The 17,310-nt window shown below is 45.9% G+C and overlaps 1 long non-coding RNA gene across 2 annotated transcripts; it reads left to right on the plus strand.

Annotated features, from left to right (window-relative positions):
- The first annotated feature begins 6,871 nt into the window (after positions 1-6,871).
- LOC146339559 (uncharacterized) lies at positions 6,872-16,701 on the plus strand. Of its 2 annotated transcripts, none has more exons than XR_014784275.1 (3): positions 6,872-6,976; positions 13,416-13,574; positions 15,818-16,701. It is a non-coding gene; the product is annotated as an uncharacterized LOC146339559 (long non-coding RNA). The 2 variants fall into 2 exon arrangements; XR_014784276.1 differs by having other exon boundaries at positions 6,872-7,198; positions 15,818-16,695.
- Positions 16,702-17,310: the final 609 nt, after the last annotated feature.

Here is a 17,310-nt window from a genome sequence, read left to right on the forward strand (position 1 = left end):
TGAAATAATGTGCAATGTGTAAAGACTTGCAAAACATTGGTAAGATGCTGTTTTTAAATTTACAAAAAGTGCACATGCCTCTGTGTGTATCTACACATGTAATCATTTGTTGAAAATTAAAGATTGAAACATAAGCATTTGGCTTTATCTTCTGTGTTCAGGAACTTGGGCATTAATATTGGGGAGAGATCTAGAAAATACATAGTGTTCATATAGTGAGTGTGAAGAGAGGAAAGGGGCTGCCCTAGCACCCAGCAGTATAGGCGGGGACAAAAGGATCTTTGGGATGAACACTCACCCAGAAAGGTAGGCTGCCACCACCTCTTACATGCAACTCAGCCTGAGCCAGGGGACTCTCAGACCCTACAGAACACCCCTAAGGCTTATGAAATAGGGGCCCCCAAAATAGCAGCCTCTACAACTTAGGCCTGAAATCTTAAACAGTAGCATTAACGAAGAGGAAGACTCTGGATTTAGTGCTGAGGCCATTTAGAATGAAGCACCCAGACAATCAGCTATGAGCGGTAATGGGCCTGTTCACACGTAATGCTAAGCCATGATGGTAGCAAATTTGCACTAACCATGGTGGCTTAGCATGTCGTGTGAGGGGAGAAAAACCACTAACCACAGTTCTGGAACCACCCAGGTAACCACCCCCCTGCAGCAGGGTTAAGGGTCCCCGGGAGTGTGGCAGGCTCTCCGGTGGTTAGAACGGGCTCCTGGTGGTTTCTAGGCTGCAACCATTGAGATGGTGGCCTAGAGAGTCCCGCACAGACTTTCTCTATGGTCACTGTTGCATAGTGACAGACGGAGTGGCTGGCACATGCATTTTTGCAGCATGAGGGCTGCTGGGATCATCAGCGGTGGTGGCGGGAGGATGGTTACAGTAACTACGGAGGGTGGTGGTTACAGGAACCATGTGGCACCATGTGGTTCCTGATTGTGTGATGGGCACATGCGTCCTGATTTTGCTAACTCCACTCACCTTCTAACCACCCTCCCTCCATGCATGTCTGAACAGGGCCAGCAAGTTTATTGGGGAAGGAGAAAGGGGAATACAAGACACACAAGAACCAGAGTAACATTTGGGAACAATACTTCAAGGCAAAAATAACAAAGGGTCTTCAAATAGGACAGGGCCTGGACAGAAATACTTGAAGTCCAAAGCAAAAACCAAGAGAAGATGAAGACAAGATGCAACCCCCCTGATTATATGCTTTAGTCCCTGTCAACTTCAAGGTGATCCTTGTTAGCCAATCACAGGCTGGCTGGCACAGTTTTCCCAGGCCTCTGTGGAGTGGGCAGGGGGAAGGAGTTCCCACAGAAATGCAGCTGAGATAACTCAGTCCAGTTAATTAGGTTCTGTTCTGATCTTGGGGCTAGAGACATCTTGTGACTACTGTGTGCAGCTTCAGCCTTGCCGCTTGCGAAATGGAAACTTACACACTACTAGGATACACACACAAAAAATGGAATCCTTGATAGTGAGTAAAATTGAGCATCTCTAGCCATTGTTTGAGATTTTAATTGTAAGTCACCTTGGGGGCCCTATTTGGGACAAAAGGCAATTCACAAATTCATAAATGAATAAATTAGGACTGAATCCACTACTTGTTCTTCTTTCATGCAACACTTGTAGCACAATCCTATACCTGGCCATTCAGAAATAATCTCACTCCTAGGTAAGTGGGTTTACATGCTTACCTGGGAGTAAGTCCCATTGAACTTAATGACACTTAGTTCTGAATAAGGGGGTTGGATTTGATGGCCTTATAGGCCCCTTCCAACCCTACTATTCTATAATTCTATGATACACATGTATAGGATTGCATTGTTATTATTTTTTGCACTGGCAATGAGTAGCACGCAGAAGCAATCTGGCCCAGGGATTTCCAAACACCATGCCGCTTACCTGAGAAACTTATCTCTGTTTAGCCAGCATTCATTGCAAAAACTTGCAGAATGTTGCAAGGAATGATTGCAAAGTCTAGATAGCTTTGCCCAGCTCCCCTCCCCTCCCCTCCCAGTTCCCCACCCCACAAGCAAAGACAACCCTCCTTTCCTTTACAAAGGGGTCAGGGGATCAATTAGCAGCTGGAGGAAGTCCAGCTAGTCAACACGCCAGCCATCTTGCCTGCCCTCTGATTTCAGATTTCAAAATGACACCCCTGGGCATACTCATAAACCTGTTGACTAGTAAGTCAGACTTTCTCCTAACACTGGTTTCCCTAAATGATAAGTCTTGCCCCCTTTGTGTGTGTGCAAACTGAGAGATGTCCCATAGGAAACACATTTTGAAGGTCAATTCAGATCCTTGTGAATTGGGATAGAAAAAAAATGGAACACACCTTTTGTGCGTTTAGTGGGGGGATTTTTTCTACATCTTGAGCAATTTTCTGATCTGACCCCTGGCTAGTGAACTGTCAGTTAAGTACCTGGACTGGGCAATAGTGAAGGGATATGACTTGCTTTGACAAAATGGTAGTGATGGGTTTTGGGGAAAACTAGCTGATTATTCCTATATAGTAAACTCATTCTCTGAGTGTAGATCTTTATGTAGCCCATACCTGCACAAAGGGAAGAATTGGCAGGCTTAGGGAAATCCCACGTTTGTAGAAAAATGAACAATCTTTAAGGGAAAAAAAAACCCTGGGGAGAGGGAGGGAAGGGCAGCAGCCCGGCTGTGGCCGGAACTCCCCAGCCAAGGAGGATTCTGGGTGGAGGGACGGAGCGCCTCCCCCCCACCACAGATGCCCCGGTGCAGAGCCAGGTGAGTATTTCATACATCCCTAGTCATGACATCATCTAAAAACCCTGTAAACAACCATGAGTAGGGAATGATAAACACACGATAAAAGCCTCGTATATTCGATTTGGTGTCAGAAGAATAGTGAGGAGTCAGGTGTGAAATTACACAGGGTCATATGCAGTATTTGGTTGCATATGTATACTAATTTGGTAGAGCAGTTGCCAATTTTTATGCTTTTAGAGTTGGTTCTCATAGCTGTATTCACGTACAGTTAGGGATGCTGGAGAATTCCGCCACAGACTCAAATGAGGCTGGATTCCAAAGAATCTGACCTCCAGAGTCCGTGGTGGAGCTGCTGCACTTACCTCCAGGTCCGGAGGAGTTCCTGAGGGGTGGCTCTCCAGCTCCCTATAAAATGTGATACGCTAATGGCAGTTGCCATTAGCTTATCACAGGAAAATTACAGCCATAAATGGTAGGGCTGTGCACTGCCTTGTTGCGAAGCCCGAATAACAAGGTGAAGCAGGCTGATTCGGAAGACCCTCCTTGTGGTACAAAGCAGATCAGAGCAGAACTGAGGCTCCACGAGGTAAGGTGCCTCCCCCCATGAAGCACCTCCTCTGCCTCGTATATTCGGAGCTCTTCTGAATGCCTGAGCAGTCCAGACAGGCTGTCTCCAAAATGTATCAACTTCACGTGGAGGGGCAGGAGGAGAAGGAGGGAGAGGGAAGGTTAGAGGACGCCAGAGGCAGGGGGAGGCGGGAGGGAAGGCAAGTGGAGGAGGAGAAGGGAGTGTGCTTTGGTGATGGGAACTCTCACGCGGAACCTACTCCAGCAGTCTCCATTCAGACAGAATGGTGGAGTAGGGCGGTATATATAGTTCGGCAAATGGCTGCATTTGTTTATTGTGCGAGCTGTGTCTTTGGGAGGGGGTTGCTGTATGGTTAGCTGTTCTGGTGTGTGTGCGTGTGTGCAGTCCTTGTAGTTCCTCCTCCTTCTATTCCTTCATTCTTGATTGCTATCAGCCAGGCTTTCCTAGATTTCTAAAAGCAAAACAGCTATGTTTGTCATGGGATTGGTCCTTTGCTCTGTACACGAGTTGCCCCTTTGGGAGTGTCTGTTTTCTGCCTGGGCACCTGTTGCAGCTGCCTTCTATTTCTTTCGTCCCCCAACTGTTTCATTGTGTGTATCCATCTCTGTTTTCAATATTTTTTTTCATACAAACATAGCTTTTCTTCATTCATTGCTATGCTCCCCGCCCCCTGCCTTTCCATCATTGCACAGGGCACTCGCCTGGGGACTCCACAACGTTTCCTGTTCATCAGACCCTCACAGGTTCTGGTTCCATTCCATTCCTGTCCTTTTGGGCTTTCAACCCTGTGTTTTCTAGCTTTTTTAAAATCCAATCTTATTTTGATTTTTAAAGACAAACATTGACTTCTGGGCATGTCCCCCCCCCCCGATGTAATATTCAACCATCTGGTTTCTTCTTGCTATCTAAATTCTTAAATAAAGGCACACTAGAGCAGCCTATGTTCTGAAGTGATCTTTCTGTTTCTTTTCTGTCTTGTTCCTCCCAAAACAGAAATTACAGAAGGGTTTTCTTGTTTGCTTGCTCTTGGCTCTTACCTTACCGCCTCCACTGTCCTCTTGTATTTCTTGAACTTTACCTGCCTTCCCTTAATGAAAATTAAATAAAAAACAATTAAAAAAAACACCTCTATCTGCTTAGACAGTTCTGCTTTTCTTTTGCTCTTGTGCATCTGCATCCGTTTGTGTGTGTGCTTGTGTGGTGTTCCTCCAATGCAACACATCCAAAAAGCACAATATGAATACTATTTATATTAATTAACTTCTTATTCCAATAACACCCCACGGTGTATCAAAACAATCCAGTACAATATGAGGCATCTTCGGGGTGTTGGCAGGGGCAGAGGTGAGGAGAAGTTACAGCTCTTTGCTTTGGGAGTTTTCCTGGAAAAACTCAAATTTCACCTGCGCCTAGCACACAAGCCAGTGGACCAAACTGCCTGGGCTTTGGGGGTGTGATGCCCTCGAGGAGAGCTGTGAGGGGCCAAGGTGTCACATGAATGTGTGGGAAACAGGGAGAAGTTATAGTGCTTTGCTTTGTTACTGTGTTTTAGTTACTGTGGAAAACATCAGATTTTAACTCTGCCTAGCACAAAAACCACTGGGCCAGGGGTTGGACCCGATGGCCTTATAGCCCCCTTCCAACCCTATTATTCTATGATTATTCTATGAAAACCACTGGGCCAAACTGTCTGAAAATTTGCAGTTGGCCTCCTCTCCAGTGGGGTGGAGAGGTCCCCAAATTTCATGTCTGTATCATGAAAACTAAAAAAAGTTATGACCATTTGTGTTTTCCCATGCAAGTCAATGGGAAAATGCCCCAAACGGGCGATCCGTATATCTGAATCTCGCTTTGGATTCAGATGCGAATTGTAGCAGAGGGGCTCTGAATCAGTTCGAAGTGGATAGGGGTCTCTCTGGAGGATCCAAAGCAACATCTGAAGTGGATTGGGGGGTCCGTGCACAGCCCTAGTAAGTGGCATATTGTACGCCATTTGCGGCTGTAAAGCACATACTTTGACCTAAATACAGCCGTAAACAGTTGCAATTTAGGTCAAAGTCAGTGCTTTATGGCTGCAAATGGCATACAATCTGCCATTTACAGCTGTATTTTTCCTGCGATAGGCTAATGGGAGCTGCCATTAGCGTATTGTGTCTTATAGGGAGCCGTGGAGCCGCTCCGTCAACTCCAGTGGATGTGGCTGGGCTCCAGAGGATTCCACGGGGCCCTGAGCAGCCCAAATTGCCCCTCCATGGACCCCCCTCGGACCGGACAGTGGGGGGTTTGTACATCCCTACATACAGTGAAGGTCAGCGCTTCTTGTTACTAACAAAAGTTAGACAATGGACAGCAGCCGCTCTGCACAGTGTGTACCTTCTAGCTGAGAAGGATGCAGTTCCTCTGCTATGTGTAACTGTTTTCTTGCCGTGAACAAGAGGCTCCCCTTTTCTCCTTCTGGGTAGGGGAACGTGTGTGCGTGTGTTCAGTCAGATGAGACGAGCCCTATAAAAACCTGAGCAGATTGTCCTGCTATCAGTTCTCACAGCCTCCTTGGGACCGCACCCATCATTCCACAGGGACCGGAGTGACTGCAGCTGAGAGCTGGTGTGTGTGTGTGTGTGTGTGTGTGTTTATGTAAGCTTCTCTTTCCTTTTATTATCTGCATCCATTTCCTATCTATAAATCATCATTCTTTCACACAAGTGGACTTGAATCATATAGGTACCTTCGGATCTGTTTAGCATGTGGGTCCTGGCTGGATTGGGTCCCAGATTTAAGACACCCCATGTAGAAAAGCCCCACATCTATGGACAATAAGAAGTGGGGTGGGGGAGAGGAGACCAAGAGAGATGGAGTGGCATGGAAGTGACATGTGAAGGGAAGGGAGTAGAAACTGATACTTAATTGGGAGGGCTGTAGGAGGTGGATTGACATCCAAGGAGCCCCATCTTACTGATGATAAAGGCTGAAATGTAAATGATTTGCCCTGCAGCAACATGGGTAGCTGTTTCAAAGGTGGAGAGGATAGGAGGAAGAGCCAGGATCAGAAAGGGGAAAAAGCTGAACACATATATTACCAATCCTGAAGTAAAGGGGGAGAAAGGGTCTCATAATAGGTAAAGGGCTTATTTAACTTGGCAAGTCTTCTTACAGTCTGCAGTTACAGCCTGGCAGGCTTTTCTTGTTCAACCGATTACATAAACATGTTGCATTTGCCCACTACAGAAATGTTCCCATTTCAATAAATTAAGATACAAGGTTCAGATTCAGGCGGATAGCTGAAGTTTATAGGAAACTGAGGTCAAAATATGCTGATTTCCCCTTTTTTTATTTGCCAGTGTGGGTGTGTGGATTGGAACACAGCTATTCTAGGGCAGAAGAGTAAATATTTGGCAGGAGAAACACAGGGGAAGTTGGGAAATTCATTTGGGGATAAAAAAAAATATCATCACTAGCAACAACAAAAAAGCAGGCAAAGGGGTATATGTAAACATATAACTGCCAAAGCCAGTCAATCATACTTCAACTTCAGAGAATCCCATAAGTAGGAGCTGGGAGAAGAACACAGATTCAAGAGTCAGATCACTTCCAGTCACTCAAAATGAGGCTGGGAACGCCACTATGTTACAATCCAGGTTGGTTTTTTTTCTTTCTGATAATAGGTTTCATTCTCTTCCCACAGCAATGACATTGTAGTATAAAACCTATGCAAGTCAGCTGGTTTTATATTTCGTTTGATGCTTTTAAAGTGGGTGGCTACCAGGAAGAGGGCCTTTTCTGCTGTGACGCCCTGGCTGTGGAATGAGCTCCCTAGAGAGGTTCGCCTGGCACCTATGTTGCACTCCTTTTGGCGCCAGGTGAAGACCTTTTTATTTTCCCAGTATTTTAGCATTTTAGCTTTCTAGTCTTTTAGCTCTGTTGTTTTAAATCTGTATTTAAAATCTCTGCATTGCTGCTAGGTTTTATTCCAATTGTACTGTAATATTGTGGTTTTAAACTTCCATATTTTATATTGTTTTAAGCTGTACCTTGTGGTTTTAATTTCTGTGAACTGCCCAGAGAGCTTCGGCTATTGGGAGGTATAGAAATGAAATACATACATACATACAAGCAATTCGGGGAGAATACACATAGCTTGGGACCAGGCAGGGCTGGCATCAAGGGTAGGCATGGTTGGGCATCTGCCAAGGGCCCACACTCCAGCACGGACCCACTGACAAGAGCCCCCTGGAGCTGATCCTCCACTATTGCAACCTACTTTCTATCTGTCAAGCAATGACAGCAATGATGAGAAAGAGGATGAGGAGCAACAGCACCTAGTGAAAACAGTGGTGAGAAGGTAGAATCACTCTGTGAGTGGACCCAGTGAGGGTGTCTTGCCCAAGGGCCCTCAAAAACTCAGAGCTGGCACTGGGCCCAGGTTACTTTAAGAGCTGCCTTCTGCCATCTCTTCCCCTACAGGATTTGAAATCATCCAAAGAGGCCCTGCTTAAAGTGTTCCTGCCTTCTGCACCTAGGAGACCAGCTCCAACTTTCCCCTCCCTCATTTTGCAACATGCTCCCCCATAGAAGTGGTAGCTAAGCTCACTCTTTACTAAGCTTCAGCATGATCAGCTTAGAGCTTGGCTTTTCAGATGGGCTTTTCTTGTTGGAATTTTGACACATATCGGTCGTTTTTGAATTGACCACTCAGTTAGAGGGTTTTTAATATTTGTTTTTATTGAATTATTACATACTTTGAAAGCTTGCTTACAAACAAGATAGAAATTCTTGAATTGTTGTTTGAAGTATTGTTTGAAATATTTTTTAAAAAGAAATAATCCAGGTAAACTTAACAAAATGATAATAGGATTCCCAAGACCAGAAAATAAAATCCACGTATTATAATCAAAACAGAACAAGGGTCCATCTAGTCCAGCATTCTGTTCACACAGTGGCCAGCCAGCTGTCGACCGGAAACCTACAAGCAGGACACATGTGCAACAGCACCCTCCCACCCATGTTCTCCAGCAACTGCTGTACATAGGCATACTGCCTCTGGTACTGGAGATAGTGCCTAGTAGGGATGTACGAAAGTCACTTACCTTTTCATGAAATTTGATTCGAGGTGGGGGGAGGCGCTCCGTCCCTCCCCCCGAAATTCTGGCCAGGGTGGAGGTGTTCCATCCCACCCCCCTGAAATTCTGGCCAGGGGGGGAGGCGCTCCATCCCTCCCCCCCTGAATCCTGGCCAGCCGGGTCCGCAAATGGCGGCGGCAATAGCCGCCGCCGTTTGCATCCCTGCAGTCAGCTGTGATAGGCTACATAAATGTTTACGTAGCCTATCACGGCTGAGTAAAACAAAAAACAAAAAACACGCGTACACAAATGGCGGCGCCCATGGGCGCCCATTTGCCATTTGCGTTCCTTATTTTGGCACGTCTAGTCTACATAAACATTTATGTAGACTACGGCGAAAATAAGTGGAAGGCAAATAGTGTAGATGCTACGCTATTTGCGTTCCCCTTATTTTCACCGTAGTCTAAGTAAATGTTTACGTAGACTAGACGTGCCAAAATAAGGAACGCAAATGGCAAATGGGCGCCCATGGGTGCCGCCATTTGCGTACGCACGTTGTTGTTTTTTTACTCAGCCGTGATAGGCTACGTAAACATTTACGTAGCCTATCACGGTATTTTTTAAAAATCTAGCTGTGATAGGCTACGTAAATGTTTACGTAGCCTATCACTTTTTTTTTTTTTTACTGGAAATGGCGACTGCGGCAGCCGGTCAGAAGACCAGCCGCCGCAGCCGCCGCCACCGAACCGCCACCAAACCACTGCCGGAGTCGCTGCCGCCAGGAAGATTCGCCCAAGGTAAGTCCCATCCCAGGGTGGGGGGGTGGGGGTGGCAGACCGTTTCGCCACCGATTTCGGGGGGCCGAATGCACTGGCATTCGGCCTCCCCGAGATTCGTGGCGAAATTCTCTGACATCCCTAGCGCCTAGCCATCAGGACTAGGGATGTATGAAAGGTACTTAGCTTTCGCGGATTATGTTTATGGTTGGGGGGGAGGCATTCCGTCCCTCCCCACGGAATCCTGGACGGGGGGAGGCGCTCCGTTCCTCCCCCCCCGTAATCCTGGCCGGCCGGCTGTGCTCCGCACTGATTCTGCGGAGCCGCCAGCCAGCTCCGCCAGCAGCCGGACATCCGGCCGCTGGCTAGCAGGGACGCAAATGGTGGTGGCTGTAGCTGCCGCCGTTTCGTCCCTGCAGTCAGCCGTGATAGGCTACATAAATGTTTACGTAGCCTATCATGGCTGACTTAAAAAAAATAACAACAACACGCATCTACACTATTTGCGTTCCCCTTATTTTCGCCGTCTTAGTCTACATAAATGTTTACGTAGACTAAGACGTGCCAAAATAAGGAACGCAAATGGCGGCGGCCATTGTTTTTTTTTTAAGTCAGCCGTGATAGGTTACGTAAACATTTACGTAGCCTATCACGTTTTTTTTTAAAAACCTAGTCGTGATAGGCTACGTAAATCTTTACTTAGCCTATCACTTTTTTTTTAAAACTGGAAATGGCGGCAGCGGCAGCCGGTCGGAAGACTGGCCGCCACCGAACTGCTGCTGCTGCCGCCAGGAAAATCTGCCCAAGGTAAGTCTCATCCCGGGGGAGGCGGGGGGGCCGGCTGTTCTGCCACCGATTTCGGGGGGCCGAATGTGCTGGCATTCGGCCTCCCCGAGTTCCGTGGCGGAATTTTCGTACATCCCTAATCAGGACTAGTAGCCACTGATAGCCTTCTCCTCCAGGAATTTATCTAACCCCCTTTTAAAGCCATCCAAATTGGTGGCCATCACTACATCCTGTGATAGCGAATTCCATAGTTTAACTACGCACTGTGTGAAGAAGTGCTGCCTTTTATTTGTCCTGAATCTCCCACCAATCAGCTTCATGGGATGACCCCAGGTTCTAGTATTATGAGAGAAGGAGAAAAATGTCTCCCTATCCACATTCTCCACACCATGCATAATTTCGTACACCTCTGTCATGTCTCCCCTTACCCTCCTTTTCTCCAAGCTTAACAATCCCAAGCTAAACAATCCCATAGTTTATCTTGGAAAAAAGGATAATAGAAGTAGGGTGGCCACCAATAAAAGAGGAAATGCATTATCAAAAAAAAAAGAGGACAAAAGGGGGGACCAATTTGCATAAAACTGCATGTACCAATTTATAATCGATTATTATAATTTATATAGAAATACAGTCCATCTCACCATAGCACCAAGGACTGTGACCAGGTGACCTGTGTACTTTGCTCAGTGTTGTTGATGGGCAATTTCAAGGCCCAGCTCTCCCTTCTGGTGATTCTTTATCTTTAAACCAGAACTTCGCAAAGAGGATGCTTTCAAAATAGAGGACAGTCCTCTGTAAAAGAGGTCACATGGCCACCCAGTGTTGATGCACTCCAACACTAAGGCTGTTCTCTTCTCCCTGTCTGGCAAAAATGTACCATGCAAAGGGTAGTCATAGCCCCATATCATAAGATTACACACTGTGCTCTCAGGTTGGGACAAAGATTGCCCCAAAATTATTGTCTGAGTGAACCTCGTGTGTGTGTGTGTGTGTATGTGTGTGTGAAGTAAATCCAATGCATTTCGGCCTATTTTTATTTTAAGGCCCTCTTCGTTGTTGTTGTTGTTCAGTTGTTAAGTCATGTCCGACTCTTCGTGACCCCATGGACCGTAGCACGCCAGGCCTTCCTGTCCTCCGCTCTCTCCCGGAGTGTGCTCAAGTTCATATTCATTGCATCGGTGATGCTATCTAGCCATCTCATCCTCTGCCGTCCCCTTCTCCTTTTGCCTTCAATCCTTCCCAGCATCAGGGTCTTTTCCAGAGAGTTTTCTCTTCGCATTAGGTGGCCAAAATATTTGAGCTTCAGCTTCAGTATCTGTCCTTCCAACGAGCAGTCAGGGTTGATTTCCTTTAGGATGGACTGATTTGACCTCCTTGCAGTCCAGGGGACTCGTCAGAGTCTTCTCCAGCACCACAGTTCGAAAGCATCCATTCTTCGGCGCTCAGCCTTCCTTATAGTCCAGCTCTCACAGCCATACGTTACTACTGGGAAGGCCCTCTTCAGGGGGTCATAAAAACAACAACAACAACAACAACAACACACCTCTGCAGAAATTATTGTAATGATGTTTTCTATTAAAATGCACTGGTGAAATGCGTTGGGCTTTTTAAAACAAATACAGTCTCTGTTTCAGCACCTTGAGATGTTTCTCTTCTGTTCGTGGGTCTATTCTGGATTATCTCTTGCTTTTTCACCTGAAGTAAATCCAAGCCTGAAACAGGGGGCAAGTTCTGTGTGTGCATGTGTTTGTGTGGACAGGGTGTTGTTAGGTGGATACCGACCGTCAGGGTTGGATCGGAGACCTGAGAGCCCAAAGCAGTTCTGATTCTGGGGAAGAGATAGAAACAGCAGGAGAGGAACCTGCGCACTGTTCAGAGGAGCAGCCTGGGGGAGAGCCCCTCCCGGTACACATTCCTGAGAGTGATAGTGACCCTGGCAGGGAAAGGGAGGCGCAACAGCAGTTTCTGGACACTAGGCGCCGGTGCAGCGTCAAGTGGGAGATGGCGAGCGCTGAGAGGAGGCACTCAGCCCGCTTGGCGCGACGGCAACAGTGGCGCCCCAATGCCCCAAGGGAAAGGGGTGGACTCTCTCCTCCTAGCCCATAAGTTCAGAGATTTCCCTCCAAATGGAGATCAACTGATTCCTAAGGTTAGAATCCCTGAGTAGGCAGCTGTCTTAAGTCTCACTTGTAGGATCTGTAAGCGTCATTAGGTTGAATGGAAATAAAGCCTTGGAAAAGAGCCCTATTGTCTGTGTGTTGATTCTGGCTACCTGAGGATCTCAGAAGGCAGCAGGGGCGACCTCCCGACACTGACTTTGCCACCACTTGCGGGAATGTAACTTTAGCAGCGGTGGTGGAGATTTTCTATTTTGTACTTTATTTTACCGCCACTACAACATGGAGCACAGCTTGGTCACCCTATTCTTAACCCCACAATGACCTAGAGCATCAGACACTCAGCATTCTGAGCTTGCTTAGTATTCATTGTTTGGGGTTCCACCCCCTTAGGTTCTTAAAAGGGTTTTGGCAGGACCAAAGGAGAAAGGGGAGAGGCTAAAAGCATATTCTAGCTTAAAGCTCTTACTGCCAGGAACTAAGCCTTAGGAGAGGCATCTCAACCTTTTAGAATTGGGGCGGGGGGGGGGACTGCACAAAATATGGGAAACCACCAAAGAATTAGTGGTTGGGGAAAAGGGGGTGTGGCCTTCTGGGGAGTCCTAGAGGGTGTATTTGGCCCCCGAACTCATGGCTCTGCACCCCTGATATATAGGATTAACTCTAGATTACAGCATATTAATCTGTAATCCTGAGACATATACTTGATGATGAATGCTGTTATCTGTGCCCAAACATCTGGGAAAATGCGATTCAACTGCATACCATTCTCTTCTAAGAGAAGGGAAGCTTTTGTCTTTGCATCTGTTGTATCCGTGGGTTTAGACATGGAAGGGGCTCCTCATAGTATATCTATTTGTTTTAGGATTGCCATGAAAAACGACGTTTGGAAGCCACACAAATCTGCAGTCTCACTGAACATGTAGAATTCCAGACAAAACAGCTACTTAGGGCTGGTTTACGTATGCATGTCCATCCTGACTGCAACATCAAAGTGATGGCTGGCATGCGTGAGATGCAACAACAACATCTGAACTTCCATTTTGCAAACACGAGGCTTAGGGGTGCAATCCTATACAAGTTTAGACAGAGAGAAGTCCTACAACACCCAGCATTCCCCAGCCAGCCATACTGGCTAGGGAATGCTGGGAGTTGTAGGACTTTCTTCTGTCTAAACATGCATAGGATTGTACTCTTACCAATTACACGAACTCACGTGTTCTGCTGCCTGTTACCAAGTTTATACTAGTAATCAAATAGATGAATGGGCCTGTGTGATTTAAAACTTTAATTTCTTGGACATTAAAAAGCTAAAGTGGTTTCTTTCTTTTGCTGTAGGTCTCTGGATCTTGATCCTTTTTTTACTTCGAACAGCAGAAGCTCAAGATCAGGACGATTTTCCAGTTTCTGTAGCAGGCCCTCCTGGACCTAGGGGCATACCTGGTCCCCCTGGTATCAGGGGAGCAAATGGGCTCCCAGGACGTCCTGGGCTACCAGGTATGGTCTTTGGTTGAATTCTGAGCAAATTTTTGCTATAGGTTGGCTTGAAAATAGAAATATTGCAACTTCAGAGATGAAGAACATTTTTGTGTTTTGTTTTATTGAGTTTCAGGATATAAATACAGAATAGCCCAAAGCTATGGTATTTCAAAAACATAATGCGAAAGAAGAACAGTCATAACTTTATCATAGTCAGAGAATTATCTTCTCTCTTCTTTTTTTAAAGATGGAGACATTTTACCCCAAAAAGCACATAATCCTGCCCTCAGATATGGATAGTAGCACTAGGCTCATGCAAGCAACTGAAAATCTTAATATTAACTTAGAGGCGCCTCTAGCTTATTTTGGGTCAGACCCTTGATCCACGTAGTTTAATGCTCTTGATCAGACAATGGCTCTCCCAAATACTCAGGCAAGACTCTCTCCTGTTGCTGTGACTTAAGATCTTTTTAACTGGAGATACCAGAAACTGAATCCAGGACATCATACATGCAAAGCAGCTGCTGTAACTGAGAAATGAACACTCCCCCCAGCACTTCCCATATTCATCGTGATTCTCTTGGATATCCCAGCACGATAACGGTCCCTATATATTTCAGATATTGTTTGAATGGTTTAATTCCAGAGCTTCTTCAATGCAGTACATGACCTGCCTAGAGGTTTGGTACTAGGTATATTGCAGTTCCACCAATCCACACTTCAAGTTGTTGTTGTTTATTAATTACTTTTATGCCCACCAGGTCTCTCAATCTTATTCTGTCAATCTTATTAAGTTGTACTTTATTTTTTTGTTTATTGTATGTCATATTTCCAGCAGTGTGGGGAGCAGAGCCCCAATCTGTGAAGATCCAAACCCTATAGGCACTTCAAAAAAAGCAACCACCACCCAGACTGCAGATCCAAGCTTCACCCCAAGTGCTATATTAGTACAATGAGTTGAGTCTAGATCATTGCTTTATCTCCAGGTTCCATTCTTCCAGATCCCATTGGATACCTTTAACTTAAAAAGATGATCTAGTTTGGCTTATGAACTGAGTAATGCCGTTTTTGTTGTAGGAGATCCTGTCTTGTGGGTATTCCTTCCTGGAGAGGATGCAGATCAGGGTCATGTTTAGGCATGCTTAAGCCCACTGAAATAACAACCTGTGTTTATTATATGTTGAACCACCCTTCCTCTGAAAGTACCCACGTATGCATGCATGCCGGCCCTATCAATCCACAAGGGGCATGTGACAAATTCCCACAGTGATCTTGGCTCTCTCCTCCTGCCTGTTGTCTCAGCTCGGGGTGTGTGTGTGTGTCCTGCATCCTCCAGCCACCAGTTGCTGCCTTGGTATTTGGCCATATTTTGCTGGCCTCTCTTAATAGTAACGACAGGAAGTCTTTCCCCTTCAGATCCCACACAAGACTTCAGGCAAATGCTTCCCTGTTGGCAACGTTTTTCTTCCTCCCTGCCACCTCTGGGACTTTTTCAGAGCAGGAGCAATGGCCTCATATTCTGTAGTGCCAATGCAGTTGTTGGACCCTCCTTGCTCTAGTGAGGGGATAATGAGGCTTTCAAGTTTTCCCGTTGTTGGTGACATTATCATAGAGAAGGAGAATGAAGCCAGCTCACTATTCTGTGATTGTCAGCTGATCCTAAAGTTGGGTATTCTGCTACGTTCTGCTGTTCTCTCTCTGTGTGTATACTATTTTGGACTCTCTTTGGGGGCAAGGCTCTGGGGGCTGTTATGATAAGCCCCTGCACTTCAAAACGTACCACTATACCACAAGGGTTCAAGCCCCATATTTCTGATGTAAACACTCCTCTTAAAGTTGGAACTCTGTGAGAGCAGCTCTACTTCCAATCTGCTTCATCACTGCAGATCATCCCTCGTCCAGAAGAGAAGCTAGCATCAGTGATGCATTACAGAGGCAGTTAGTACAATGTGCAGTTAGACATTAGGAAACACATCTGGCTAAATCTCAGTCTCAACCCCATCTGCTGGTTTTCAGATGGATCTGAGCATTTCTGAGGGTTTTCCTATTTCTTTTTTCTGAAACCATTTTTTTGAGAATGAATTTATTTTGCTCCATGAACATTTTTTAAGCTGGGCGACAGTTGGAACTGTTTCTAAATTAATAGCCGCAGGCTACCTTAAACAGATCTCTGAGGGGCATTTAAAGAGGCTATTCACTACATGACACACACCACTGATCTTCCTGCTGACCTTCCCCTCCTCCACTTGATTGTTTTTCAGGTCTTCCAGGAGCTGCCGGAGACCCTGGACCACGTGGATACCCAGGCCCACCCGGTGCAAGCGGACCACCAGGCTCCCCTGGAGTATGCCCTCCACAACAGAAATCTGCCTTTGCTGCAGAACTGGGCAAAAATTATCCAGAACCTAACCAGCCCATTGCATTTCACAAGATCCAGTACAATGAACAGCAAGATTTTGATGAGACTTCTGGAACCTTCACCTGCAAAACTCCTGGAGTCTATTTCTTTGACTACAGCCTAGAGGCAAATCAGAATGCACATATTGTAATGGTGAAAAATGGTGCAGAGGTGATACAGTCTTATCGGAATGTTACAGATGGTTTAGAAAACTTCTCAGGGAGTTTGATCCTTAAGCTGGATAAGGGAGACCGGGTGTGGTTAGAAGCAAAACGGGATTATAATGGGGTAACCGAAAACAGTAAATTCCTGGGTTTCCTTCTGTTTGAATCCTAGATTCCATAGAAATGAGTCAGGATATAAACTGCTGCATAATTGATCTTGTTAGCATTTACCGACCTGATTTGTAAATCACTTTCTCTTGATTTCTGGGGCACTATGCCGTGCATCTCAATGGAAAGCTATTGACAGCAATGTAACACCTTTTGAGTGCAACATGGCTGTAACAACCATGCTTAGGATCACACTGCAGGTAGTTCCATGTTTCATTAAGGCTCAGGGTTAGCAGAGAAATAGTTTTATTATTTTGAGAGAAGAGAAAATGTTGATTCAATGAGAAATGTTTAAGAGCTTCCAAAAATTTTATAGGAAGAAAAGATTCCTGTTTTTAATAAAAGTAATTTCTGGCATAAGTCCACATATGTAATAATTCCTCTGAAATTAAAGGTCTCATCTTAAGCGAATGGCTTTATGGGCATTGGGCTCTAATACTGGGAAAGGCTGGATATTTATTTTTATACAGGGAAATCAACAGTATCTCTAGACATTGCTAGTAACCCTGCAACTTTTTTTTGCATGCACACTGTGCAGTATTGAATTGGGAAGTAAATTGTCACCTAAAGTAGCTGGAGAGGACACTACTGCAGAGATCATCGTCATCATCAGGCCGTCTATTTCCAACCTTCAGGGGTAGCGTGCCATTGCTTATGTAGGTGAAGTGAGACCACCATTTCAGCACAATAAAGAGGTATCAGCAGACTTGGGGGAACCCTGAGGTACATGCAAGTACAAAATATCTTTATAAACCACCCCAGAAGGGGTAACATGTGTGGGGCATGTGTGTGGCTCTGAAGACTCCAGCAGTCAAGTGCTTGTGCACACCAGGTCTTGACTGCTGGAGTCTTTGGCACAGAGAGGAGGGGAGGCTTGCACAGCTCAGCAGGACAAGCAGGGAGGCTTGCAGAGCAGGTCCAAGCTGCGGGGGGGGGGGCTTGTCAAGCTCCCCTCCTCCTCAGACAGAGGTGAGTCCGTCCATCCATAGTCTTACTCATGCATATTCTTCCACATACAGTGCAT

This window comes from Heloderma suspectum, chromosome 7 (genome assembly GCF_057233095.1).
Source record: "Heloderma suspectum isolate Gila_16-S chromosome 7, 16-S_ref, whole genome shotgun sequence".
Lineage (NCBI taxonomy): Eukaryota > Metazoa > Chordata > Lepidosauria > Squamata > Helodermatidae > Heloderma > Heloderma suspectum.